Genomic DNA, 25,572 nt, shown 5'->3' on the forward strand with positions numbered 1-25,572 from the left:
ATTAGTGGTGCAGGTCGAGGCATCTCTCCTTTATGCCTCTCTCACTTTCTGTCCTCCAAGTCAATCGACTCCTAATTAGCGGGTGATATTCTGCTACCTGAAGGCGGCCGTGTGAGGTGTCGCCTTCTGGGTACCACGAAAAGGAAGAAAGCCTCGCGCACGCGCGTCGAAGGGCACAGACTCGCGTTTAAGCGGTCATCTGGCCGCTCACAAAGCAGCTCGCGCCAGCACACGGAGCGCGCGTGCAGGTGGTGCTTCGAAGATGCGGTGACGTTGACGATGCAGGGATCACGCTGATCAGAGTAGTTTTTCGTTTGCCTCTGGTTTCTGCTTCCCGCTGAGCTTACTTACACTTTACTGGATGGCGAACCAGGCTGCCTGCTGCGTCTGCGATTGCGTGAGCTATAAACAATGTAATACGATGAGGCCAAAGATGCACGCACACACAGGACCATTCCTTTCTTTCTTTCTTACCGCCACTTCTCCTCCCTCCGCAGAATGTGCCTCTTATGTCCTACTAGTAAACTGGGTTTAGCGCTTACTACACCAAACATCTTGTCCTTTGGCGCGCGTAAATTAGGCTCAAGCCACGGGTCAATGATTACTGCTGTACACAAGCTCATTGAAGTGTCAGGAAGGTTTCGCTCCTAGGGTACCGACTGTGGCACGCTTTACTTTATTTTCAATTTATCATAAACTTGTGTATAAACCCCCAAGAAATTTCTATTATATATATAGCATTTAGTTGCTTAATGCTTCGCTTTGAATGTGTGCCTTTACCCCCTTTTGGTATTTTATTCGATGTATTTTTCAATCAACCTAGTGTGGCCAATCCCCCCTGTGGGTACAAGCCATGCTCTGAAACAACAACAACAACAACAACAACAACAACAACAACAACAACAACAACAACAACAACAACAACAACAACAACAACAACAACGTTTGGGCGACTGTCCGTTTCTCGATGAAGGGCTCTTCCTTCTCCTTCTTCAGTCGGATAGGCAGAACAGCATTACCTCAGGAATGGGACCTCGCACGTAGGAGAAGTCATACCCGTGGCACACGAGCACAGGAAATGACATTAACTTGCAAATGTCTTAAATTTTATAATGCCATTTGCCTTGATTTCATTCACCATTTAATCCAGTTCGCGAGAACTAATTAGACTCAGGAATACGTAGACCTCGACGCCATAACTTGCGCACTGCAGTATAATTTAAGTACTTGAAACTGCCTATATCAGGTAAAAATAACTTATACATAATGATCGTCCTTAACGCTCCTCTCAGGAGTTGTACTCGACGAACTTCTTTAGGTCGACGCTGCGACAGCTTCGGCGCGGGAGGCCCCATTCTGTTTTTGGACTTCGGATTTGACACGCAGTGACCGAAGCTGCTGTGGTCGATCGCATCGTTGTAAAACACAGCTGCAAACTCATGCTAACAGCGCAATAGTAAGCTTATTTTTACATTTCACTATTCATGAAGGCCAGTTAAACTTGCAAATGCACATTTATTTTTAATTAGTGCCCTAAAATTGCTCACGGCAGAAGACGCTGTCATCGACATGACTGTGTGAAATGCAATTCAATCTTTAACGTGCAGCACCGCCGAAAGAAAATGCAATTAAGGAACTTAAAGCAACATATTTTGTGCTTATGTCATAGGTATCATAAGCTGCCTGAAGAAGTCGAGTCTCACTCACTGCATGTTTTCACTGCATGGAGGAAAGCACCGACCGGGTGCGTCTACTCACAATTGTTCTTTATTTCCCCGGTCGACCTTCTTCTGGTTTAGAATAGCCGCAGCTCTGGCAGTACGTTCCAGCCTCTATTGGAACGCGTGGTTTCGACTGCGTCGCCTGCTAGACTGAACCAGCTCGCATGTCTCGAATCAGGCTGCAAGCGGTTGGCCCATTAATGCTTCCGATATTCTCCGTGTCTGCACCTGGGATTGGAACTGTTTCAGTGAAAACGAAAATTCTTGCATTTTCAGCCGTTTTAAGTTCTCTTTGTCATTAGGCGCTCTTATTGAATTGAGTCAGTACGACTCTAGTACGAGTCTTTTAATTTCAGTGCACTAGCTGAACGTACCATACAAAGAGTGCTTTCTTTGTGGATGCCAATTCAGCGAAAGGCTGCTGCGAGAAACCTGTTGTGAGTGCATGCAGGCTATTTAACCTCGATATAATTTGCCGCGGGCTTCAAGGCAACAGCACGACGACAAGCATTGCATACTATTATGAAGCTCGGCCGCCGTGATTTAGGTCCTGCCGTTAACTGTTTCTCGTTTTCTGCGGTGTTCTCGGAAGCACCCTCTAAACGCGAACGTTCTAGTAAACGGGCGCTTCACAGCGATTTCGCCGAGCTTCGTGATGGCTCCATAAACTCCCAAAGTGGCGCATTAAAAGCAATCTGCCGGCCGCACTGCCGTCGTAAACTCTACTTGCGTTGTGTACGGGCTCCTGCAACTTCTTCGCTAATATTGAATGTGAGGCTCGCCCTTGTGTTTGTGCTTTTACGTCTTACGGAAGTTGGAGAATGTTGGTTTTCTTTACGGCTTTGGCCCGACACGGCAAAATATTTTTGCCGGAGTGTTCCTAGAAGAGGAAAGACCGCGGTAAATATCTCGCTAGACGGTGGATCACCTCAACCACAGTGTCGACATGGGAGAAAGGAAGAGGAAGAAGGGAAAAAGGAGGATGGAGCCGAGCGAAAACTCACGACGGTGTCATTGTTACTTTGTCACCATCGTTCGGAGTAGTCCAAGTGTTTGTGTGAATCAAAACTCGTCCGAAGCGATCGGTGTGTTCCGCGAATTCTACAGGAGAGCGAAAAAGAAAGCCCGCTTGGCAGCACTCGATCAGTGTGTGCTTCGCTCTCAAAGGCGCGCGCTTTTTGTGTCCAGGGACAATGTGACGCTAAATGTTCTCGCAAACGAGAATGTGTATTCAAGAGGAACTACTCGGTCGGAAACGGTGCCGCTCTAGTTTTGTACGGGAAAAACAAATTCGCGTGAGGGACAATTATATTCTTTTTGGTAATTGCGCCCGCAGGCTTAATTAACAGTTTTATCCGTCGTCTGAATATGTCCTAACAAACGTCCCGCCTAAGCACACCGGCGAAAGCGGAACTTGAAAACTGCGGGCCAGAGATCCCGGAGCTGCGCGCAGGCCGCCGCTGCCGGACGCGGGAAACCCTCGCGCACCGTCTCGCGCGGATGCGAGTCGTGACCGGAAAAACGAAGAAAATGAAATCGGTAGTGCCCGACCTTTGGAGGTCACGACTGGGAGCGCGCCGCGCGGCTTCTTGTTTGACGACCTCCGGAGTGCCGGAGGCGGAACGATATATGTATCTGAAATAATGCGTCCCCCAGCTGCCGTCTCTGCCGCTTACGGGCTGCTGTTTGTTTCTTTGGGTGGGCCTTATTTGTAGATATGAACAGGGTTTCTAAAGATGTGCATTGTGTGCATATGCCAAGAGCGGGATAGAAATTTTAATTATGTGTGACAAGCAAGCACGCACACATACACACACACGTATACGTGCGCGCATTACTACAGATCCAGGACAACGTTCATTTGGGCTAGATGGTGCATACTTGAATTAAGAAGGAACAGCGCCAAGTTTCGTCTTCGTCTTAGTTGGCGCTGTTCCTTCCTAATTCAAATTACTACAGATGTTTCTACAAACTCCCGTTGAGGCCTGTGTCCTGCAGGAATGCTGCGACGTCTCGCAGCTGAAGTCGCGGGTCGTGTTGCATGCGTAGAGCTTTTATTGTTTCAACGTTTTGTGGCAGCCGCTGCTCGCAGCATGCCAGTTACTTTAAAACCTGCGCAGGGTAAATGGCTCTGAGCCGGCGGTGTAGCGCAGAATGGCCACTGCGAGCCACATAAATGTATTTACTACAACTGTAACCGTCATGTGCCAAATTGTGTTTGGTGCAGGCGTGATGGAACGTGCCCATATTGCATTCGCTTAAATTTCGCTCACACGAGACACTGTTTATTTGAAATTCGTTTGTACTGCGCGCCAATGTGTCGCATGTGCGGTGTGGACGAAGTCCTGACTTAATTTGTATTCGCAGATGCTTTACAACCTCAAGGGTAATCTTGAAGGCTTTAACGCCTGACGTTTATTACGCATAGTCTTTCAAGAAAATTACGGCGAACGATCACAGTTGGTTTCAGTCATCTGTAAGTTTGTGTAGCAGCAATTAAGTAATAGGGCATAACGTCCAGATTGCTGCACCATATATTGTCTACGCGGTAATTAGCACTGTGACAGCAGTTAATTTGCGTGGCCTTCCATCTTTTTTAACATTTTAGCTGGGATTGAAATTCCAAGTGAAAACCCATAATGCAGTCTGCAATTTGCTGTTGTGACGTCTTGACCCGCTATACGTGACTGTGGCCTCTTGATTGAGAAAGCTGTGTCGAAACAACTCGATGGAGCCAAGGAGCCGCTTGCAGGTGACCGAACACTGGGCTGTAAGGATTTAAGGGAAAGAAGAAAAAAAAGTCTTGTCCATTGCATATATGTTTAAAGCAGTAACTGGTTCTCCTTAATGATGAGTAAAACAATACATATATATCTGCAAATGATATATTATGCACGCAATACTGTGCAATACTCTGAATTACAGACACAGGACAAATCAGGGAAGTGAAATCGGATGTTGAATTACAGTAATAGCTTTCAATAATATTTTAGGATAACATCGTTTCCTACGGCACCGAAATTGATATGGTCCCACATCCTAAAGCTGCCCGATATTTGCAATATAAATAAGAAGTTGCTTATTTTGGGCGCTTTGTGGCTGCGCACAGACTGGTGAGCTACTCTCACAATCGAAAGATGCTTTATGGAGCCGTCCTTTCGACGCGCGCCGCACTGCCTTCGCCAGCATGCGCGCACAAGAAAAGCCGCGAACGCTGCGAGACCATGGGCCGGATGCCGACAGCTGTAAAAAGTCGAGAAACGATCTGGAAGTGAAAGGAACGAGGAAGACGGACACGGAAAAAAAAGAAAGAAAGAAACAGCAACACCGAAAATAAGGGTCAACTCGGGAGGCCGGCAGAAGGGAGGCGTGTAACCAGATCTAACTGCCTCGCGCACTCGCACGTCGCGCCCGGGGCCACGAGTCGGGGATGCAGCAAAGTCATGCATTTCAATCGCGCTGGGCAGCCATCGTCGTGTCCCGAACATTCCTGCGCTCCCTTCGCGAATCGTGCTTCCCCCGTGGGCCCGCGGCGCCCGTCCCTGAGCGTTCGCTGACTCTGCTGCAGGCGGTGTTTCCACCCTCCGGTGCACCCAGCCCGCGGGGGGACAAAAGGAAGAGGTATGCGCGCCAGCCCCGATGGCACGGCAGCTTGAGTGCCGGCTGTAAAAGTCACTTTGGTGCTACTGCACGCGGGTTCGGGTCGAGGCTGAGAGCGAAGGAAAGTGAGGGAGAGAGGGAGCGCGGGAAGGTTGGATGCCAAGTTGGCGCCGGCGCGCTCCCGGCGACGGCTAGCCATGCCGTCCATAGATTATGCATGCAATGGAGTTCGCGAAACGTCGACCCCTCACCGCCCCAACCCTGTATACCCCTACGACTCTGGGCATCACCGGCCTGCGCTTACGCGCCTGGCGGTGCGCTATAGTGTAACGGCGTGCGTATATATGTGCGCTTCCGTGAGACATCCCAGAGGCCGTTCTTGAGGCTGCAGCGCTCGGTAAAGCCACCCTGGGGTGTTCCGCGCAGGAGAAGCGAGCGCGGTCTACCGGCGGCGGACGGTCACATAGTGGTAGGCACGCACGCGTGCGTGAATGATTTTCCTCCGAGGGCAGGTGTGGCAAGTCCTCGTGTGGCCCTTTTAAGTCCCGTCTTCCCTTTTCGTCTACCTGAACCACAACGTAGGCCCTATAGCCGACCTTTCCTATGAGTAAGATCGACTTACCTCCTCGTGGTAGTTGTACAGCGATGTCTGTCATGAGTAAACATCTAACGTACATGACAGGAAGAAGCATAAAAATGGAATGCGAAGCCAATCAAAATTAAGCTGCGTTTTTTTTTAAGTTTTCTTTCGCACATATCCACAACACGACAAGTAACCCACGCCTACTGGAGGAAATAGAGTGGTATGAGGGGCGAGGATGAAGTATAGGCTCAGGAGAAAATTATAAAACCGGGAGCATGCGGAAGACGACACAGAATAATATTTATGAAGCGTGTTGGTGGTGCGGTCTAGTGTGTGATTTCATCGCTTATTAGATATGCACTAGTAGCAGTAAGAATAGTACGTACTATCAGCATCAAACGAAAGTTGAACAGCGGAGCGCGTGGCCCAAGCATAAGTGAAGATATAGTGCGCGCCGTCCAGTCATCACCATTGACAGGCGCGCACATCCGGTTTGGCCGCAATGCGCGATCACCCTCTAGTGCGATAATTTCACTTCTGTTCTGGTTCTTACATTTGAAAGGGAAAAAATGAAAAATAAGCATGAAGCTAAAGTATGGCAGTTTACGGCGAGTCTTGTCAAGTGCTGTCGGCGCGAATAGCGGTGCGCGTGGTGCAGTTTGCACCGTCATCGCAAGGCAGATTCGCCTGCACGGTCCGCGCGGGCGAATCTACCTTGCGATGACGGTGCAAACTGCACCACGCGCACCGCTGTTCGCGCTGACAGCACTTGTGGTTTCGGCGATCTGTGCGACAAGACTCACCGTAAAGTGCAATATTTTAGCTTCCTTTTTATTTTTCATTTTCTCCCTTTCAAATCTAAGAACCAGAACAGAAGCGAAATTATCTCACTAGAGGGGGATCGCGCAGTGCGGCCAAACCGGACGTTCGCGCCTGTCAATGGTGATGACTGGACGGCGCCCACTATATCTTCAGTTATGTTTGGGCCACGCGCTCCGCTGTTCAACTTTCATTTGACGCTGATAGTACGATGCAGATATGCACTAGATTTAATATTTTTTTTTTATAGTGGTAGGGGCGTGATTCTTGCCGGACAGTTCTCAGCCACCGCGCCCAACAGGCCCAATGGCCACTCGAGCTGACAGAGAGAGAGAGAGAGAGAGAGAGAGGGGGGGAGGGAGGCTTTATAGAAGACGCCTCTCGAGGCCATATAGCAAGCGCGAAAAGGAGTGAAATTAAAATTGTGCTTCGAGTCCTTCTTCCCGCCCACGAAGTGGTCAGCCTTGTGTGAACGGGCCGATTTTCATCTTAATTTGTCTTTAAGGTATGCAGCCGCTCCTATATGCAAGCACCTTCTTGTAATCGACAATTGGTTAACGCAAGTGGCACGCCTGTGTAGGTGTCGGACAGCGCCGCCCCGCAGGGCTCACAGAGTGCACGAATCGACAGATAGCTAAAGGACTCAGTGCTCGCTACGTTCACCTGCGCGGGCCCCCTCTCATTCTTTTACCTCCATTTTTTGTTCTTTACAGTTGCCTTGGATTTACAATGCAGATTTACTTAGGAGGGCATTGCCACCCGCTGAGAAGACGTCAGGGCCCGCGTCGCGGCGCTATTTAGTCATGGTGTCGTTCTGCAGGCGACTAAGTAATGTTCTCTCTCTCTCTCTCTCTCTCTCTCTCTCTCTCTCTCTGGCAACTCTGACAATTTCTATGCACGAGGGCTCAGAACTCATCTTACCACTCTTCCAAGTCATAGCAGTTAATAAAAAGCACATTACTCTCCTTATTTGCTAACAAGAAAATGTGGCATTTTTTCTCGCTGACTCTCGTTTGAAGCGCAGTGGCATCGCAGTTTTCTAGTACTCTCTCTCTATATAGTATTGGGTCGGGCTCGTGAAATTTGTTTTCTTACTTATTCAATGCAGGGTGATTTTTTGACCAATACAGGCTTTTTTCAAAAGAAAAAGAAATACTGTGACCGCGAGACACTTGTCGTCTTCGCATACGAGCTCTTCGAATAGGCGGAAATTGCCGCTGCTTAAGCTACCCCGAAAAGACTAGCAAAAATTCATTAACTTTTTATGAGTGCCTTAGGGGCAGTTGATTAAATGGCGAATTTGAAGGCAGTCACATTTTAATGCTCCCCCATTTCCTTTTTTTAACGATCTCGAAAATCGCACCTAATTCCAGATATTTATCATCGAATTTCAAGGGTAAACCCAGGCAACATCGAAGCCGAGCGCCGCTAGAGCACAGAGAAAGCGGCCCCGCTATCGTATCAGACGGAAGCGCCCTGTGATGACAAGCGAACGTCTCGGCCAGTCGCGCAGCTACTGATACGGCGCGCCTTGTCTGGCAAGCATGTGCCGCTATCTGTGTCGCCGGGTCAGGGTTTGCTGCGGCGTGGAATCATTTTAACTTCGCCCCCGCACTTGTTTACGGGGCTTTGCCGCCTGACGCGCAGCGGGACGCGCTCGGTTTCGATTATTGCCTGCATTTGTCTTTCAATTGCGATGATGAATATCTCAGATGCTATCTTTGGGATTTCTAAAAAGAAATGGGCATACCATAAGTTGTGACGTCTTAAAGTTTTCCAACTAAACAACGGCCCTCACGTTAATAGAAACAGTTAATTAGCAAATTTTCTTAATTAGTATTTTCAGCGCAACTTAAGCAGCGGCAAAGTATTTCCGCCTCGACTTAGAGCTCGTGTGCGAAGATGGCAGGTGTTTCACGATCATAGCCTTATTAAAAAATCTGTATTGCTTAAAAAAAAAAAAAAAGCACCTTGCATATGATTGCGCGTTAGTGTACATTCACTACTCGGAACCTCATATACTTGGAATCTGCTGATTTTCTCATGTGTACTTCCCGTTGGTCTTACGATTTATAGATAGCCGTGCGTTAGCACGATATACCTATCTTTCTTGCGTGGTTACTTATTACTGTGCGATTTCATTTTCCTGCATTGCGAATTTATCGCTTACTAGGTGTTCTTTACCCTTGAATATCGCAGCGCTAGGATTTGCCCGTATTTCATTTATCGCACCTTCAGCTGCCCTATTGTTACAAGTCCCACAAGTGTTCGTACACATGTTTTTTAGCGTTATGATAAATATCGAATTCAAAGTACTAGCATTTAAACCGAACGGGAGCAAGGATTCCCCGAATCCGTCAAGTAACGGCTTCTCCCTTTGGCCCCTTTGACAATATGTGAAAACTGTTGTGACGTATGAAATGAATGAATGAATGAATGAATGAATGAATGAATGAATCAATGAATGAATGAATATCTCGGTGTGAAAGTCTATTTTGTTGCGAAAGGAAGCAACGAAATAACGTAGAGAGAGAAAAAAAAGTTACGTTGCGTCGAGGGTATGTATAGCGCTGCTGTGACTCAGGCCAAGGGACGAACGCCTTGAGCTGGCATTCGGCCGTGCATACGCGGCGTCCGTCCGACGTTTCTGGACGTTGTTGACGGCTATATTTGCGCTCGCTGCGCGAAGGAGAGGGACGCGAGGGAAAGGAGCGATCGGTGATCGCTCTTTGTCGCGCTCCCGCACGCACGCGCGCATGTATATATGCCCACGCAAGAGCGCTCGCTGTGCCGGGTCTCCATTAGGAGCGGCCGTGCATCAGGGCGGCCATGACAAATGACGGGACGGCGCGCCGGGCGGCCAACGGGGCCCGCCCGGCCATCGGCCTGCGCCCGGGGCCCGTGGCGGCCACTGCGCAATCCGCCGGCTCGCTCGCATTTTCTCATCCGATGACCTTCCGGTTTTCTCTTTCTTTTCCTTCGTTTTTCAATTCAGACCTCGAACTCGAGGCCGCGTATAGCTGGCGCCTGCTGCTTCCCGCGCTTTACTTCTTCCTTCTCGTCCCCATCCTTGTGGGGAAGCTCGGTGCCCCCATTTCTTTGAGCGAACGACGGATGAATTAAAACAGAGGGAGGGGGCCTTCTTTGCTTGCTTCCTACGACGGCCCACGGGGGCCGCGGGCGCGGTGAGAGCGCACTTCGGGACGGGGTCACAGTTCGGCAACATCAATCTCGGCAGTGCGCGTGCGTCTGCGCCACTGGTTGCCGCGATCGACGCCAGCGCGCGAGCACGGAAGACGCGTGCGAGTTCGAGGGAACGGAGACGGGGTCGTCGTGGGCCTGCTCTTTCTAAACAAAACGTCAGCAGCTTTAATGGGAACCGAAAACCGTGCGAAGAACTTATACGATATCAGCACTGAAAGAAAGGAAGAAAACAACGCTGCAAATGTTGGCCGAGGTGTCCACGGTCGTGTAACGAAACTCGTAAAAACGAAAGAGTATTTGCATGCAGTGGGCTTCGTATCTTGCTTACAGACGCCGGTAAGAACCGGCTGGTTTAGGAAAGATTTCGAGTGACTTAAGTACAGACGTACAGTGCACGTAAGGAAGTTATTTTTCCACGTTTAACTTGAGGCAGGATTTGTCAGATCGAATGGTGCGGTGATCGCCAGTAAGCGTTATAACGGACTAAATTTTAGCCAGCTGCTGTTTAATGAAGTAGTACTTTAATGCGCACTTATCTGCAGCCCCTAAACAGAAGCCGGTGAATGGTCGAGGCATTTATTCGCAGTCCCCTTTGTAATACTACAGCAATTGACACCAGTCTCGCTGTATACGTCGCTTAATTTTTGGCGAAATGTATTGACGAGCCACGAGTAATTTTCGCCCGAAGCCATCGTTGTGCGCCGTCAGACAACACGATACGCGAAACACCGATGTGTCTCGTGGCATATTTCAGACGTGGATACGTGGAAAGAAGTGCGATACTTTGCTGGATTTCTGCTAGGCGGACCTTTCTGGAGCACTCCCCAGACAAGCACAACTGTGCGTAAAAGTTGTTAGTCAAAACCTTTACCGAACTTTAGGTAATTCAAAACTTATCAGCGATTGTCTTGTCGTTTTATTCATCGGGTGTGCCGCAGGGTTCCGTTTTCGACCTGACGGGTCATGAACCTTTTTGTTTTTGAACATATCTTTTATTTATATAATGACCACTCCAAGGTAGCAGTATACATGTTGGTTCATATTTAATAAATATGAAGGAGCGAAGCCTGAAACACGGACGAAGAAAGTGGACGGTGCGAGCGCTCGTCCCGTCCTCTGTTCTCTTCCTTGTTCCACTCCAGGTTGCGCTCCTTTATATTTGCTGTCCAACGTAGTTTAGTCATATATTAGGCTATATTGCGACAATTGTTCAGCTTACCGCAAAATAGTATCTGTCTGTGTATATTAGTCAGACCTCAACGCTCTCACCAGCTGGGGCAACGTCTGAATGCTAAACGACTTAAATTAATGAGGATCATTTAGCACATATCTAAGCGGCCAAAAACGAGCAAGACGTCGCGCCGGGAACCTCATTCTCGTTTCACGATTGTTCAAGCAAGCACGACAGCGACCTCAACAAACATACACCAGGACTGATGCCCTATACTGTATAGACCATGGGGGTCTGTCTCCAAAAGCACCGGCCTGACGCCGCGAAAACGATCAGCTGAGTCAGCGTTGCGCGCCGGAGCCGATAACGGCGATCCTCCCTGGCTGAATCTCCCGACTCATGCAACGATCCGAGCGTACTACGCGCTGGCTGACATACACCGTGTTCACTTGAATCCCGAGGTGACATGTAAAATCCACGACTCAACAGAGCGAATGACAAACGATGCGTTAATGTGTTTCCGGGACCGTAAGGATGAACTCGTATATCCGCCCTCACATGATAGACGGATCGCGTACCATCTGCGTTGATGTTAAAGCGAAACTTTTATTGCGAACCCTCCAGGGCTTTCCTTGCTGTGGCTGCTGCTGCTGTCTTGCCGAATAGCGCGCACTTGACAAAAACATTGTATTACGGGCTCGACGGTGGGGCCGAACTTCTGTCCTCCAGCACAGCAGCTCGGTATTCTAGTCATTAGGCCGCGTTCCCACGCATACTTCTTTCATTGCCAAGGCCAACTGGGTCTTTGAGATGATCGCGTTGTGCGTCACATTACGTATATAGCACGGGTGCGCGAGACCGCATGCGCGCGCACCAGTTTTATTCACGCTTATGACTCGGGAATGAAATGGGCATACCTAAACCAAATTATGAACCGCTTCCACGCGGGCTTCGCTTCACATAGATTCCAAAGTGGGCGTTGGATCTTCATATATTTTTTCTCTCGTAGCCTTGCTGCCCACTTCGGCTCTGCTGCACGAAACTGTCAGTGCTGCTCGTACAAGGGAGGTATTGGGGAAAGACACGCGCAAGTCGTCACTCTGACGGCGGCGACACCTAACGATCAGCGGGCGTGCAACACGGCGGCAGCGCAATGGCGGCCGATGGCAGCCACGCACGACTAACTGTGAGCGTGGTCGAAGCGGTGACAAATGACGCACCGGGCCTGTGCTGCTGGGACGCACGGTAACGCAGGACGTGAAAGAAACTGTGTCCTTAGAGCGAGGCCCCCGAGCCAATTCGCCTCTTGCTTCTGTGTTTCGAAGACCGTAAATGCTGTAATCGCTGAGCGAAAGAAACATGCGATGCAGCACTTCCAGAGCGTGTGAAAACTTCAGAACAGCTGGTACCTATTGTGACGTCTGTACGCCGACCTGTCTCATCGTTGTCCGCCCGAGATCGGGCTTGGTCGGGAAGCGCAGGTACTGTGTGCTCTTGTCACCGTGGGGTCATATCGGCGCAGCTGCGAACTTCCAGTTGCACCAGTGTCACGCAAGGCTGGCTGGTGTCGTGGAGAGAGTTTCATTTCACCGTGAAGCCCAGACTATCGCGGTTGTTGCCTGCGATGTGAAGCAAATGACGCTTTCTAAAGCGGCATGTTTTGTAGCAGAACTCTTTTCTTCTCTGTCGGTGTGCGGATGATGTCGTATTTAGTTCCTAAAGCGGAAGAATTTTCGTGGCTTAGTTTGGCGGCAACTGTCATCGTGTCTTCTTGCGTTTGTCATGGGATTGTTATTTTATTTGCAGTGGTAATCGTAACTCAGGGGAGAGGAGAGTTCTGCTGGCCGCACCGTAGCTGTCTATCCGAGGGCTTACATCTGAACATCGGCTAGAAGTGAGGTAATCTGGAGAAAAGTGAACGGGCGTATAAGATGAAATAGATAAAGGTGGAGAATTAGAGCGAGAGAGAGAGAACCGCAAGAGGAAAAGAGAAGTTGAGGTGGGTTGTCTATAATATTTAGAGTATTTAGAATATTTACAAAAGTTCCACCTATTTTTCTGCTCGCGGTGGTGTCGGCGCTGCGTGTGCTACTAATACTGTGATTAAAAACTTGTACCTACCAGTTCACCTAGCGCTAGGGTGCTTGCTGACGATCTGCTTACCCTCTCGCCAGTTCACGCATTCACGCTCGCTCACAATCTCGTGTTATCGCGGTTAGTCTAGGTGTGATGATGATAAAGCTCTATTTGAACAGATTGCTCAATGGACTCGAAAGCCCGCCAGGGTGGCCCTGCCCCGGCGTCCACATTCCAATGGGCGTGAAATGCAAGAACACTGGTGTCCTTATATTTGGGTACACGTTAATGAACCTTATCTGGGCAGATCTAATCTGAAGACTGAGTTAATCTGGCGTCGTCACTCATAGCGCGCCGCGTAGCTTTCGTGCGAAAAGCCCCGTCAAATCATCATTGACAGGCCGTATGGATTTTTGGTCAAGTGGGTAGTTTATGCGTAACCTTGCAACAGCTCTCCCGTCCCAAGCGCGCCATCGAAATTGTAAATAATAATTTCTTCATTATTAAATTACAAGTAAATCACCTGGCTCACTTGTGGCGTATTATTTGCTCGAAATTCTGATCACCTAATTTTCTCGTACTTAGCGAGTGTCAGCGCGATTAATTTATTAACTCTCGGTGTCCCATTTTGCGGAACATTGTTGTTCAACAGTTCACGATAGTAAGCAGTATCCTTCAGTTTTCCTTCTCAGAAAACCCACACTTAGATCGCAGTACTTCTTTCACTTTTAGCGGCTGTAGCCTGCACTGATTTTTATAGTGCCACTAGTGCTACTGTGATGTGCGGTGATAGTGACCGAGTGTGATTGTGTATCTGCTCTCTCTCTCTCTCACTTTACCTCCCCTCCATCCCCAGCGTAGGGTAGCAAACCGGATCTTCCGGTCTGGTTATCAGTTATCCTACCTGCATTTCGCCTTTCCTCTCTCTCTCTCTCTCTCTCCTTTCGCTGTCCCATGCGCACTTAGAAGTCAGTATATCTCTTGTTTTATTGTACGACTTCATATCAAGAATTATTTTGATATTATTTCTACTGTCGTAAGTCAGTGGCGCGTTCTTTAGACGCCGTGTGCGATGTTGCGCTGTGCGATGCCAAGGTGCGCTGCATGTGATATACTTGTCAGTATGCCCGACGCAGAAGGAACGCAGCGCCCGTGCCCTGCGTTCACTCTGCTTATAGCTTTCGACTGAGTCAAGCTGCTCGCAATGGATCTCGCCGAGGGAACCGAACGGTCAGGCGTGTCTTCACGCATTTGTGCACCTTCATTCATTCGATGAGGCGGTAAGCCCAGTTGGTCGTAAAACAGCACAATGGTCGCTGCACGTGCGTGCAGCCCAGACAATGCCAGAAGCAGGAGCTCTTATCACTCTTGTGCAGCTGCGGTCCACTTTGGCTTTCGTTTCGCGTTTCTTTCTTCGTGCCACGCTTCTCGTGACAGCGTGCGCGCCTCACCTTCCATATGCCGTGCGCGTCGTGTCCCCTTTTTCTCTTGTACGACACTTGTTGCGTATGGTATAGCGTCCTGTTGTCCGGGCAGTCGCTGTTGGCAGCGGAAGCGTGACGCTTTTCTTTTGAGGCGTTAGGATTTTCGCCGCTCTCCCACAGTGCGGTCAACGTCATCCGTACTTCATATTGCATATTTTCATAGTGTACGTATACAGTGATATTTTTTTTACTCCAGGCTTCAGACGCCTTGATGCAGGTCCCTGTGCGAGTTGTCCTCAGTCGTGCATGGCCTGTAATTCCCGGAATTTAGACTCTGATGGACATGATAGATGGTGTATAGCGTAGACCAGCTGAAGCCGTACTATGTAAAGATTATGTTCCGTCGATTCTGCTCTTTTCTTATCACTCATCGCGACAGGTGGCCGATGTCGGCGATAACGTGCAGGCGTGGCGTCCTGCCAGCCAATGACGAAGGGCGAAATGAATGGGAAATGAATAAAACTACTACATAGTACGACTCCTACTCAGCAAACATTTTTTTTAACTGTGCAAAAAAAAAAATATGGGGCTTTTACGTGCCAAAACCACTTTCTGATTATGAGGCACGCCGTAGTGGAGGACTCCGGAAATTTCGACCACCGGGGGTTCTTTAACGTGCACCTAAATCTAAGTACACGGGTGTTTTCGCATTTCGCCCCCATCTAAATGCGGCCGCCGTGGCCGGGATTCGATCCCGCGACCTCGTGCTCAGCAGCCCAACACCATAGCCACTGAGCAACCACGGCGGGTCTGTGCGAACAAACGATCACAGAGAGAGAGCAGACAAGGACAAGTCCTTGTCTGCTCCTCTGTGATCGTTTGTTCGCGCAATTAAAAAAAGAACATGTTTCTAACATGCACCAACTCGCCCAACACGTTCTATCCTACTGAGCATACTGCACTTTTTCTTCTTTTTGCTCCTGCATATTTACTCTGTTTGTAAACAGCGCATGCATGCACAGATAGGGTGTAATGTACAGACGCGCCTGAGTGAAAGCGCTATCAATGTTGTATGAAACAAACAAACCGCCGCGGCGTCTCCGTCGCGTCAGTTGCGATATGGCACGTACAAGTTCTGTTGCACTTTTGCTTTTGACAAGTCACTGTTCCTCCGCCGAAAAGACGCGTGTGAGTCTTTCGCGTGCCGTCGGGAGGCGTGTTCACGTAGTACATGGACGAATCGCGAAAGGTGGGTGACCGCCTTTGTGCCAAGACTTTGGTTGAGGAGTGACTGTTATGGGATTAGATTCTGCAGAAGCTTGCGCGTCGGAACTGGCGCATCTTGCCCCGGCGAGACCTTATCTCGCGCGTCGCCTGGCGACCCGCGCACATCTGCCGGTTGCTGGGCCGCTACGGAGATCGGGTGTCTCGCCCTTGTCGCCGAACGCGCTGCGCGCGGTGAAGCCAGCAGCCGCGTGATATTGCTCAGGCGGCACACACGACGCTTGATTCATGGGCGAGCCCGCTTCGGCTCTGGTTTCAAAAAAAATCTCGGCCGTTCTGAAGAAAAGAAAAAGAAATATTTTCGGCAGCTCATTCGTTCAAGGCGTCCAAGATACGATAGCTGGCTACGGAAAAGTTGAATGGAGACAGGGAGAGATGCGTTGCCTTTAATCGTTTTGTCTTCGCGGTGGCGTAGCACGCGTTGCAACCGAGTGCAATTTCTAAGTTAGGTACATACACCGGCGAGCATGGCTTCGACAGCACTTTATCTCCAGTATAGCGACACGTCGGGTGGGCTCTGCATGAAGCGCACATTGTCTGATGAACCTTACATTGGAAATTTGTGGCCTTGGACGAGCGAGCCGAGGGTCAAGCATGCGCCGATTCGCGGGGCTTGCCGACCTGAGCAGCGCCAAGAAACTTTTTCGGCCGAGATTGCGCGCGCCTCGTCTTGTCTCGCCGCCCCAGCCAATTAAGCTTTGCTCTCGAGGGCTGTCGGACGTGTACCGCAGAAAAGAGGACGCCCCGTCGGACGCCGGCTTTTCTCAGTGCCCATCGCTAAGACTTCTCGCAAGGACACATCGTTACTTGTGCGGTGCCTTTTCTTTCCTCACCACTGTTGGCTGCTTGCTTTTGTTTGTCGGCACCTCTCGCCGTGTACTGCTTTATTCGGTCGCCACCCGCGTCCTCTTCCTCCTTTGTCCCAGCTCTCAGGTCGTCTGCTTCGCGTGTCAGCTGGGAGCGGGGGATATTGGACGTCACGAGACAGCAGCTTCGTCCCAGAGATAGAAGGTGTCGAGAGCGCCGGCGTTCGCCCTCCCCCGTTTCTCATCCTCTCCTTTTTTTCTTTTTGCCCTCGCAGTTTATCCCCGCTTACTTTCCCATTTATGACCTCCTTCTTTTCGTTTCGCGCATCTTTTGTCCTTCGCACCCGCGGCGCCTTCTCTCCTTATTCGGGCGCGTTCCTTTCTGGCACCGCCCAAAGAATGCGCCGAAGCAAAGATGCGTCGCTTCTCCGCATAGCCGTCCGTTCGTTTCGTCGATGCACCGAAGCAGCTCACGCTGGCTCTCCTAAGTAATGGGACACTAACTCATTTCTTTCTTGCGCTTTCCTTGGCGCGTCGTCGGTTGGTCGTCGTCCTCGGCGAACACTGTCCTCGACGCGTGAAAAGGAGGGTTTCGTCTTCCCGCGGGGACTTGCGAAGCGCTGTCGCGTCTGTCATCGACACCACCTCTCGCCACCATGCTTGCACTTCTGTCGGACGTGTTGGGTGCGGCCATGCCGCCGTTTCGTTTCCGTTGCTGCGCCGCCCCCGTTCTATGCATCGGCTCTGGAAATTGATACGCCTCGGACCTTACCGCCTGTCACCACTTCTACAGCTTGGCTTTTGGCATTGTTTTACTTGTTTCGAGAGAAAAAATGCGCGAACACGTGCCAGCCACTTCTCCCTTCGGTATATGTCGACGAACTGTTTACCTACTTTTCTTAGGGCTCAAGTAACTTCGAGAAATGTGTGTAAAGTATACCACGAGAACTGGTATATTCGCGACCGTATATAACGGTTCTTAGCCTTACTCTTATGCAAATACATACAGCGTTAATAAATAAGTACGTTCCAGAATAACAGAGGGTATACATACACCCTTTCTTAGCATATGATATTTAGGTGTTGGTACCTATAAGTGAAGCCAACTACTGCTTTTCAGGTAAAATAAGCACACAAAAAGCGCTAGCAGTACTGCTTGTTTCAGAGAGTTTACACGCTACTTATGGATTGTGCGCGTGGAGCTTGCGCAATCTGCTTAAATATGGTTTCTTCGCCAAAGCACTTTTCTGTTACGTAAACTTAATTTTAAGGACACATTTTTGATTATAGGACGACCATCCGAAGCCGGGTCTAATAAGAAAGCAATCGATGCCTTTACCTCTGCGCTTTAGGTTACGTTCGTTATGTTCGCGGCATGTATATTATTTAAAGCCTTATTAAGGGTTGGGTGGTGTTGGTGTGTGGGGGGGGGAGAGGAGGAGGGCATGACTGGCATGTTATACACGCAAATAGTGGTCGTCGGCTTCGGTCCCGCGAAGCTACTGACGCCGTTCCGCCAGATTTTGTTGGGGGACGGCTCCTAGCTCGCTTGGCCATAAAACATCGCGTCATGGCCTCGCGTTGAAACTTCCGCACCGAACTTCCTATACGCCGCGCGCGGCTCATTTGAGTCCACCGATACGATGTGCAGTACACTATGACTAGGCTGCGCCCTTGTTTTAGGCGTAACATGACAGCAAATAGTCAATGACAAGTCTCATCTACACGCTGTAAGGATTGGGGGGCTCAATTGCACCTCTCGTGACCCGTCGTCAAGATTGGAGTCGGGCATGAATTAGATGGTAGCTGGCCCATGCCGTCGTCCAACTTATCCACGCTGAGGACGTTGAAGGGAAGGACTGCTTCTCATCGAGAGCGAGGAATATGGGTTTAATTACAATATCTACATAAGGACGTTGCAGTTCATCAGTCTAGCATGACTGCGAGAGAAAGTACTGAACAGCCGCAACAGCGGTTTATAAAAACTCGGTCTTCCCTCGATCCCAAGGTGAGGGAAACGTTCGACCAGTCATCGTAAACGAGTCGCCTCTCTGCACGAGGGATTACACACACACACTTTCGCACAGGTTCACGGTCCTCAACCGAGGTCAGGCGGTCTTCGCCGAGCTCGGGGCTTACGTCAGGAAAGGTGCCTTTTATTTCCCGAGCTGACCCCCGCAGCGCGGCCGGTTGCCCATTGTATTGCGTCTCGAACGGCGCGTGGGAAGGGGCCTTGAACTACGTTCCCTCGGGGACTTCCTCGTTCACAGCAGACCAGGTGGGCCATGGCGGGTTCAGGCACAAAGCTTACTTCGTCGCACTCATCTTGGCTCCAGCGACGGAGAGTCGAGGATGCGCGTATTGTCCTCCACACACAGTCGACTTAGTCACGCCGTGGCTAGAGGTTTGCGGTGGCGTTCCAGGAAAAGTTGACGCCCGCTGTCGCAACTGGCTGGCAAAACTTGCACGTCAGCGGGCCGTTCTTAACAACGCCTACCGCGGGAAATATTCGTGACATGTTGCACAGACGTACCGCTGCAGCGTTTCGTTTTGGTCGAGACGATCGAGTTACGCCGTGAGCCGTGTTAAGAACGGCCTGCTGAGGGGCCAACATGCAAAGTATTGCCAGCCAGTTGCGACAGCGGCGTCGAGTTTTCCTGGAAAGCCACCGTCATCCTCTAGCCAAACGGCGTCACTAAGTCTACTGTGTGCGGAGGACAATGCGCCGCGTCCGCGACTCTGCGTCGTGGGATTGCCGAGATGAGTTCGACGAACCAGGCTTTGTGACTGAACACGCCACCGTCGATCTGGTCTGCCGCGAGCGGGGGAGTTCCCAAGCGAACGTATTTGGCGGCAACGTCCCACGCGCCTTTCAAGACGCAAGACAATGGAGAACCGGCGGCCATGCTGCGGGGGTCAGCTCGCGGAATAAGATGCGCCTTTCCTGTCGTAAGCCCCGAGTTCTGCGAAGACCGTCTGACCTCGGTGGGGACCTTGAGCCTGTGCGGAAGTGTGTGTGTGTAAGCCCTCCCGAAAAAAAGGCGGCTCGTCTACGATGACTGGTCGAACGTTTCCCTCACCTAGGGATTGAGGGAGGACCGAGTGTTCATAAATCGCTGTTTTGCGGCTGCTCAGTGTACTTTCTCTCGCAGTCATGCTAGACTGACGAACTGCAACGTCCTTATGTAGATACTGTAAATAAACCCATATTCCTCGTTCTCGATGAGAGAACCCTTCCCTTCCGTTCTTCCCTTCAACAACGTCCTCGGCGTGGATAAGTTGGACGACGGCATGGGCCAGCTACCATTCAATTCATGCCCGACTCCAATCTAGACAACTGGTTACGAGCGGTGTGATTGACCATCCCAATCCTTACAGCGGCAGCTCACCTCACGACCTTTCCCAACGGTTTTAGCAACTCGCAATATCCTGTTGTCACACGTGGCGGTGGCGTGGAATCGAAGATTGACGTGTACAATGCATGTGGTCATGGCGGAAGGCATTGAACTGAACTGAACGGTAAAAGCTTTAAACTTACGGCACCTTCACACCGAAAGCGGATCCGGCCGAGTGGCCAAACGGGGCGGCGAGCGCGTGCGGCTGTTCAGACCGGCCGGCTTGTCTGGCTGCCCGCGCCGCCGGGGAGGCGGAGCATCTCGCAATTTCAAGGACGTGCCGCCTCCTCGCGATACTTTCGGTTCTATAGCTTTCTTACAGTTGGCTTCCTTGTCCCTTGGGTTACATTTGTCGTACAAGGACGGTTACTGCTTCACTGTGTCCAGCAGCAGTTCCACAGAGAACACAGCCGGTTCCAACATGGTGGACGCCATTTGCATTCTCTCGGCCGGATGTTTACATTCGTTCACCAGCGCTTCCGCTGTCTCGGGTTCTGATCGGCTGCGGCCAAAGCAGCCAATCTTTCTGTGCGGAAAAATCGGTCCGTGTGCGATCCGGCCAAGCGGCCGAATCCGCCTGTCCGCTTGCCCGCTCCACCTTCGGTCTGAACGTGCCTTGACTGTGAGCCGCTGAGTGGGTCTGTTGAGTGGATCTGTTTACAAATGTTGAGATGTCTTCGACACTCTCGACATTTGTAAACCGATCTTAAGGGTACTCAACACTATAGGAAGAGACTGGTTGGAGCCCTTGTAATGCGATCAGGAGGCCTATAGTGCATAAGGCTAGGAGCAGTCAGCTTTTAATCGCACGGCAATCGGGCTTCCTTCGTTTTCAAAAAGGATGTGCCCGAATGAACCTATCGTTTTCATATGGCTGCGTTTTGAGCGCGCCGTACTTCTGCGAGATTTGCTTCTGTTATATTGACAGCCGTATCTACACTATAATATGAACGTTTAATAAAAGGCTTATAATTTTCACAATTGTGGCATTGCGTTTAAGGAGATTGCATTTGACGCCTTCAAAATAACTTCACGCAAATGCATTCTCGAGTGGTTCGTTGGCCTCAGCCGCAAGTTCAGGAAATTAGCTTTATGCTGCTGTCGAGCATATTGCTATCTGAAAGCTTAGAGTCCGCGAGTCCGCACGACAACGGTCACGTGTCCGACTTATCGAAAAAAGGAGCTAGTGTGACACAGTGGAAAGAGCTTAAGGGCAGACAAGGAATGCTCAGTTTTATGCATTCGCAAGCTCTATAGGTGACCAGCGGTGTAACGAGCGCGACAACGGAAGGTCTGTATTGCAGATGCATAATTGGGACTGCATTTTCACCTTCGTAGCTGTTTACGCGGTGAGTGCTCAAGCTAACAGTGACGATTTTCCCTCAGGGGATTTTAGAGATCACTTTCCTGCACGACATGCTATTTTCGTTCAAACGAATCTTTCGCTCTTCATACCGCCAGGGGGGGGGGGGGCAGGGGACCAGACGGCGCTACAAACTGCACATGCATTTAAGACTGCCCGCGGTGCTCTTCGTTTTGCAGTCTGCACGTGTCCTCTCTGCCAGAGGTTGTTCTGTTCAACTGTGCGCTGTAAACTGTTGTTGCAAAACGAAGGGCTGCACCGACGGCGGACATGCTACGTCCGATGTCCGCCCAAGACCCCACTCCTGAACAACCAGCTTGGCCGCTCAACTCACGGTATTGCCGCCAAGTTCGTTTCGATATCGCTGCATACTGCACGTTGGCTCGGCGCTACCGAGAAAAGGCGCCACATTTGGGCGGTATTCGGGGAGAAGGACGTTCGAGCTGTAGCTTGGGCTGCGCCCTTCCAGTCGTGCAGGAAATCTATATACTGAGACGCAATGCAGGCCTTCCTGCATCGACAGCATGTGAAGTCCCGCTTGTGTCTGCTTTAGTTGGTCGAACTTACAGAAGGCAAACGCTTGACCATCTAATTGTACCAAGAGAGGTCGCAGGCTGTGCAGGTCAGCGGTCAAGATAAATGGAAGATGTCCGGAGTATTGGCGAAAAAAAAAAACAGGAAAGAGAGGAAGCCGAGGTCGTCACAGGCATGGGTAATGTTACAGAGAAAGGGGATTTAATCAAGAGAAATAATATAAAGATAGAGATGGGCAAAATGCTAGACTGCAAAACATGCAGTATACGAAACTTGATTAGCTGAAGCGAGCTAGGTAACTATTTGTCGCCACTTCGCTTCAGCGAGGCATGCAGTCATTAGAAGTCATCAACAGTGATTCTCCGAGATGTACATGAAAAAGCAGGACTCTTGGAACGAAACAGCTGAAAGAGGGAATGATTTCATGCGCCGCACTTGCAGATGCGTTGCTGGGGTGTGTCCACTCTCATTCAAAGAAGTCAAATTTTTGTGTGCGTGCGTGGTCCACTGCGTTCCTTGTCACAAATACTCTCGCGTCATCTCCAAGAACCTTTATGTACCCATCATGACATTTTGTGAAATACCTCTTGTCATTCCGATGGCGACATCACGACGCCAGTGCACCGTGCAAGCTTTCGTCGCCAGCCGTGGATTGCCTTATATGCGCGAAATTAATAGTCAACCGGTGCCAACACACGAAATAAATAACTAAAAAAGCATTCGCTCAGCCGCTTCAAAGGGCTGCTCGCTGCATCCTTTTCATCGTAACTTGAGAAACCGCTCTCTTGTATATAGGACACGGTACTACTGCTGCCGCACTAATGTGCCTCCTGGACAACCGCGCGCTAATTGCGTTTCTGCCCATTGGCTGATCCTTCGACACGTGTCGGGCGGCATTCTTGTAGAATAGGTTTTATGCAATGAAGCTTGTTAAATTTTTCTTGATCCCACACTTTCTGCCAGTGTTTCTTAACTGCTATTTTAACTTTTTAAAAGCCACAGGAATCCTACAAGAACTGTAGCACATTTCATGTTTTATATTTTTACCTGGCCTTTTACACCATTTTACAGCATTTAAACAAATAAGCTAATACGAAAATCATGTTCTTGGCGCATTACAGTCTGCACGGCTGCTGCGCCATAAAAATCCCAATTCATCATCTTCATCATCATGTCGGGCGGCAGCCGGCTGACTGCTCGTTGCGTTGAGCCACTCGGCCTCTCGACGTGTTCCTCACTGGCCTGCGCCAGCGCATCAGAGTTGTTTTGGAAGCTGTTGCGAAGTGCTAGCTCGGACCCACTGAGGCAAATTATGGGATTTAATATCTCGAGGCAGCTCTCTGGCTATAACAGACATCGTAGTTAGGGAGACTACGTAATAATTTTGACCACTTAGGAAGTTGGAATTCATTAACTCGCGCCCAAAGCACGGTACAGAGCGTTTTGGTACATCCGCTTCCAACGGATTTTTTTTTTTTAGAGCGCAGCTTTTAGGCGCCCGCTCCTGCGTTTAGCGTTGGCGAGCCCCTCGGCGTAACCGAGCGAAAAATGAAAGAGCGAACGCGAAGCGCAGCGGGAGATGAAAGACGGGGATAGCGAAGAGAACGCGAGGAGGAAAGCGGAGGAGGACGCTATGGCGAAAGTGTGAGAAAAAAAGCGCAGTGCCGCTCAAGGCTGACTCTGCGGCGACGACCCCTACGAGATGGCGCCAGAGTAGCGCGCCGTCGTCTGTATACCGATGGCATGCGGCGAGCGCGGGCACCGGTACCATATATATACCAATATCATATATGCAAACAAAGAGTTGCAGAAGCGGAGGTCTGTCTGCGGCTGCTGCTGTGAACTGCACCAACGCGTCACCCACGCGCTGCCTCTCGCGATCTCCCGATTAGCTAGGCAGTCGCGCCACACTTCGCTCCGTTTGCAGTGTGCCACACGAGACAGATTGCGCGCGCCAGCTAGTGTATCGCGAAATGAAAACACGTCTCTTAGCACTCTTTCTAGTGCTAATTTCCGAGTGCTTTTTTTTTGTTCCCGTTGGCGGCTCTTCATCCTGACCAATTAGTTCAGCTTGTCAGGGTCAGGTTCAGGTAGAGTAATCTTCGCGGTAATCACGGCTTCTACGGAGGGCGGCGGCTGTTGTCGCCTCAAAGTGAGCCCCTTCAGTGTTTGCGCGTCACCGTCTATGTCGGGCTCCGTCGTCGTCTGGGCGCGCGCTGATGACAGGACGGCCTCCTGAGGAACATTCAAGGAATGCTAATTGCCGTATTGAGACGTAACAGCACGATACAAACTCGCGAGCTTGTATATCCGGGAATACGGCGCCTTAGTGGCCTTGGCGTACTGCTGCTGAGCATGATGTCCGGGTTTGATTCCCAGCTGCATTCCGTTGAGTGCGGAGCGCAAAACGCTCGAGTACCATGCTTTGAGTGCGCTATAAGAGAAACCAGATGGTAAACATTAATCCCGACTCCACTGTACGGCTTTTCTCGCATTCCTTGTGTTGCTTTGAGACGCAATCAATCAATCAATCAATCAATCAATCAATCAATCAATCAATCAATCAATCAATCAATCAATCAATCAATCAATCAATCAATCAATCAATCAATCAATCAATAAAACGCGTACTTCGTGCTCTGCTGGATAACACTAAGTAGAGAACCTGATTTATTTTCTGTTAGAATAAAAGCTCGCAGCTTCACATGAAAAGCGATGCATTTAGAGCGATAGCGCAATTTTGACAATTGCGAAAAACAAGCTTCGTAGTTTTGTCGGTCGTATAAATTGCAGTAAACTTTCGCTTAAGAATTAAGCATGGTGTCACGTACTTACAAACGCGAGCATCTCTCAGCCCTCCTATCATGCAGCAGGCGTGGTGAGGAGCGCTGCAGCGTAGAGCGAACGCATGCCGCTCGCTTTATCGCGTCTCCGCAACTTAATATATGACCGCCAACACTAGGTGCACGGGAAGACAGCGCGCATGAAGACATCAGCCATCTGGGACGTGGCCGTGGCACAGCATCGCACGTGACCGCTAACGTACGGCTTGCGGGCCGCGTATGAACTCAGCCGCGCGGAGAGCCGTAACCATGGGCAGCCACGGTCTGGTTAGATGAGGATATGCCGTCTCTCCTCCGTTATCGCGCGCTGGAGCACATGACTTCCAACAATGGGTGCGTTAGAAAACGGCGCGCATCAAGCCACCATGCTCACCATCCTTGTCGGCTCACCCTTGCACAGCTGCCCTCTCAACCGCAGCATACGGCGTGCGGGCCGCTCATTCTTATCGTACGTGCACTCTATACGAAACGTCGCGGCGAAAATTCGTTTGGGTTGTTCGTATAATTGCTCTCGCAATAAAAAGAGTCTGTTCAGGGTAATGAACACAAGAAAATGAACACACACACGCAAACGCACACTACAATGCACTAGTTTAAATGGACACTCATCCAACCTTCTAGCTTTATTCTTCTTATGTTTAATTCGATGATACTGATGGCGAGGTGGAGTCGCATATCTGCACGACGTGAGCGTCGCATATATGTACCTTACGCAGCACCTTACGCGTGCTGCATGTTTCTTTCGGAGT

General features: G+C 50.2%; 1 protein-coding gene across 3 annotated transcripts in view; it reads left to right on the forward strand.

Annotated features, from left to right (window-relative positions):
* The window catches only part of LOC142571526 (uncharacterized), a 541,018-nt gene that overhangs the window by 40,613 nt on the left and 474,833 nt on the right, over positions 1–25,572 (forward strand). The gene's annotated exons all lie outside the window — the stretch shown is intronic.

This window comes from Dermacentor variabilis, chromosome 2, assembly GCF_050947875.1.
Source record: "Dermacentor variabilis isolate Ectoservices chromosome 2, ASM5094787v1, whole genome shotgun sequence".
Classification (NCBI taxonomy): domain Eukaryota; kingdom Metazoa; phylum Arthropoda; class Arachnida; order Ixodida; family Ixodidae; genus Dermacentor; species Dermacentor variabilis.